Source organism: Sinocyclocheilus anshuiensis, unplaced genomic scaffold (assembly GCF_001515605.1).
Source record: "Sinocyclocheilus anshuiensis isolate Anshui unplaced genomic scaffold, SAMN03320099.WGS_v1.1 scaffold1185, whole genome shotgun sequence".
NCBI classification, from domain to species: Eukaryota; Metazoa; Chordata; class Actinopteri; order Cypriniformes; family Cyprinidae; genus Sinocyclocheilus; species Sinocyclocheilus anshuiensis.
The window spans coordinates 22270-26622 of NW_015548278.1; the positions used below are offsets into that span (position 1 = coordinate 22270).

The following is a 4353-nucleotide window of genomic DNA, read 5'->3' on the forward strand; positions in this document are numbered from 1 at the left end:
CATCTCAAAAGAGTACATGATTGTCCACATTTACACATCAACAATGCCTTTGTGGTGTTCAGAAAGATGGCCCATCTAGTCATGACAATGTAATAAGAAGGAACAACAGATAGGCCTACAGATAGGTCTGAATTTGTCCCCACCAAGTTTTTATTATATCTGTGTGTTATAATGTGTGGTAATCCAGTGCTGGAATGTGGTATTATATACGTCACAGCTGTGGCAACTTGCTATTCAGTGAAATCACAAAACGCATTTAATTTTGTGATAAAATATAAAAATAAATAAATAAAAATGCTTCGGATAAACATCCAATGATGTACATCTGCATTTTCTGAGTGAATGTTCAGCGCTCCCTTCCACCTTCAATACCTCGATTGAGGTGAGAACCCCCAACTGCTCCCCGGGCACCGCAGCAATTGAGGTGACAACTGCTCCCCGGGCACCGCAGCAAAAATGGCTGCCCACTGCTCTGGGTGTGTTCACGGTTCACGGTGGAGTTGTGTTTACTACTCACTGCTGTGTGCACTTTCATGGGTTAAATGCAGAGCACAAATTCTGAGTATGGGTTACCATACTTGGCAACATGTCACGACAATGGCAGAACACTCTTAACTTCTTCATTACAAGTGTTCGTTCCTAGGTCCATGAGCTGGACTCGAACTCGGGACACCTGAAGCGCTACATGTCAGCGCACTGTCCACAAGGCTATTGACAGCAGTGTAATTTAACATTTTAACATTTTAAGACTCTGTGTTCTCGTTTTTAACATAATTCACAGTTTACTAATGGTTTTGTATAATTATTAATTACGTGCTGTTATTGTCATTAAGACTATATTAAGAATTTCAACTTTGTTGAGCACACCCTAAACGTAGTCCAATCTCAGCAAAATTTGGTTTGTTTCCATTTCTCATTAAGGAGAGTTGACTGGGAGGGTGAGAGAGGAAGATTTCAAAAGTCCAAAAATAAGGGCCACCCTAATATATATATATGTACACACACACACACATACAATGTATGTAAATAATTACCCTTTTAGATTTCTGTATTCTAAAATATAAGCTATTTTACACTGCGTTTTACTAAGAAACCGTTTCCAACGAGGCAGTGTGTGAGTGATCTGTTAAAATAGTTCAGACTGAATCGCGAACCTATTCATTAATCCGATTCATTGAAAAGAGCTGACTCATAAGAGTCATTCAGTTGTGGAAAATGTTTGATGTAAATAGGAAGTTTGTACAGTAATTTACAAAATGCATATTGAGGATGCTGTGCCATTCATTATTTCTACAAAGATTAATGTGTAAAGATATGCAGAATTAATGCACCAAATACCCAGTCTGAGGCTGATATGTAAACAAGTTGCTTGTGTGATTATCTTACATTCACCATCCCCTTCATTTTCCCAAAAAGCTGCTGATTGTTGAGAAAGAGGAGAAGAGAAGGGTTGATAACTCTTGGCTGGGAGAGAGCAGCCCAGCGTGATGTGTTTGAAACTAACCAATTTAAGGCATAGCTTGGAGGGTCAAAAAGAACCAAAGGGCCTATAATTGGCATCTTTCTTGTCTTATTAAAAGAAATAGATCCCTCTGGAATCCTTAAGCTCGACGAGCTTCTGTGTGAATCTTGAGCAAACACACACACAGTCTGGATGAGATCGTAAAGTGCAGAGATGTGTGACACACTCTGACAGGAAGGCCCAGCTGATCAGCTGAACTGATGAACATGGACCGCTGTCATTTTGAGAGGTTAAAGAGATGATGTTGTGTCTTTTTCTGTTGTTAGGGTGATTCAAAATGGAGGCGTTGGAGCCGTGGCCTTGAGTTTAGCACATTTAATGATACTGATGCATTGTGAGTTCAAATGTGGTTCCTTGTCCTTTCCAACACTCATGATAGTTTGTAACTATTGTACATTTTGCCAAATTAATGGTAAATTCATACAATCTCATCTGTACATTTTTCATACGGCCCGCTGAGGGTTAGGTTTAAGGGTGCAGCTTTATGCTTAATGTTTGTTTTCCAATGAATCACATTGTACAAATCCAGTACTATTTTGTGAATTCGTTGGCTTTTACACCTTTCTCAAATTGATTCTTGGTTATTTAAGCATTGAATTGGTTATGAACCTCTATAGGTTAGTTTTAAATCACAGTTTTAAAGCATCACTGCTGTGTATGTTTTAAAGATATACACTTATTTTATGTTGACTAATATGTTAAAGCACATGTAAAGTAATGGGATATAATTTTAACTGTAGTGTCTTATTCTTACATTTAAAGTTAAAATAGTCAAAAAAAAAAAAAACTAAATTCACTATATGTGTAATTTCAAATATATTTAAATATATAACATAGTGCGTGTTTCAATGAAAATGACATCAAAGTATATTTTAGTTGATCATATAAAAGCTTGTCCATATTTCCAAGACAATAGAACAAAAATGTTAATTCATTTTCAATTAACATGCAATGAAGTGTCCAAAATCATTACATTTAGTTTGTGAATAAGTATATTCTTTTAATGTATATTATGTCCGTAATAATGACTCTTTTGCAAAGGAGAATATTTGCACAAATTATTGTATGAATACACTAAACAAACCACATCAAAAAAGCCTTTAAGACTGCTCATGATGTGGGTGTGTGTTCTGTCTTTTGTTCATTTGCACTTTTTAGAAATAATAATAATAATAATAATACTATATATATATATATATATATATATATATATATATCTGTGAATTCTGTGAACGTCCTGTGTATTCAGCTTTCATTTGGTGTTTCATGTTTAGAGTTTCATCTTGCTGCCTTATCACTAAACATTCACCAAGAGGTCAAAGTCCAACAAAGGCAGGTGAGTACTATACTCAGTTAGTGTAGTGCCCAAGAAATAATTTACACTTGTTACTTTCATTGTAAAGCTATAGGCAAATCATGAGTAAAATAAGATTTCTTTAAGTACCCATTCCCTGTAATAAGCATTTGTAACAGAACTCTTACCTGTAAGAAAAGGTGTTTCAGTCAGGAAACAGAAGAAGCACTGTTTTCACCAGCAGCTGAATGACAATTGTAATTGATTGCGAGGTTTAACCCCACCTCTTTTGGCAGGTATGGGATCCTGCTCCATGGAACTGTTCAGTTAACCGTTGAGTAAAGGTGTGTAATATCTTGCATAAGCCCTACACCTGCTAGCACTTATTTCTAACATAATCATTTTTAAACCCCTTGTATAAATAATAAAATGGAATAAAGCTTTTCTGAGAAATCTGTTTCATTTTGTAATTGTTTAGTTTGTGAATGGAAAGAATGGAAATTCACCTTTTCAACAGCAAAGAGCAGAACATATAGGAAACATTCTGTACCATTCGATGTATCGTCGATGTATTGAATCCAAACGTGTATTGTAATATATATCATAAAATTAGGTATTTGATGCCTAGAGCTAATATAAAGACACTAGAGGTAGATTTGTGTAACAACTCTCTTTACTTGTTTCACTCTCACTAATATCTTATTCAATGACAGAACAATTGAAGGCTCTGTTCTATACTGTCCATCACATTTTGAAGCACAGAAGATAATATTAAACTAAATGCTTCTACTCGCATTACTCTTCTCTTTAGCATACTTTTATGTACTTATAGTACTTATTAAAAAAATAATATAACCTACTAAGAAAATTAAGTTATTTAAGAAAATTATTTAAGTGTGAATTTAATGTAGTTTCCGGAGGCTTAATCACATTAATTGAAATGAAGATGTATTACATTTTAAATTGATGTTAAATACAGTTAGATGAATTAGAGTGTTGTTTCTACTTAAGTATGACTTGAGTACATCTTTATATAATTTCATAATTATTATATTGTCTTTAAAATATAGCTAAAATGTCCTGTTAAATGTACTGATTATGGAAACTAAAATATACTCTAATGTAATTTCTATTTAAACTGGCCATGTACTTAAATATATTTGTAATTACACATTTGTAATGATGAAGTTGCAATGTATTGCATTACAAATGTTTACTTGTCTTTTAGTGGTGTTTTAGTTATATATTTTTTTGCAAATGTATGGCATTATTGCTAAAGCAGACACTTCAAAATACCTCAAACATCAACACCAATAAATTCTAACCTCTGAAAATAAAACAGATTTTAATGTATTTTATAATTTTATACATACCAAAAACGATAGGAGCAGTTGGCCACATCTAGGAAAAAATGAATGGATAAGGTCCTCTGATATACAGTGTATTGTCAAACACTTTTCCTACAGTTTTTTTTTCTAACCAGCAGATGGCAGTAACACCTAGAAACAAATTAGATCATCAATAAAGTGATTTTATT

The 4353-nt window shown here is 33.8% G+C and overlaps 1 protein-coding gene across 1 annotated transcript in view; it reads right to left on the minus strand.

Annotated features, from left to right (window-relative positions):
- Nucleotides 1-3060, minus strand: part of LOC107655800 (E3 ubiquitin-protein ligase TRIM21-like) — an 8452-nt gene extending 5392 nt beyond the window's left edge. The window contains exon 1 of the mRNA XM_016443376.1: nt 3005-3060. The gene's annotated coding sequence lies outside the window, so the exon portion shown is untranslated. The remainder of the gene's footprint in view (nt 1-3004) is intronic.
- Nucleotides 3061-4353: the final 1293 nt, after the last annotated feature.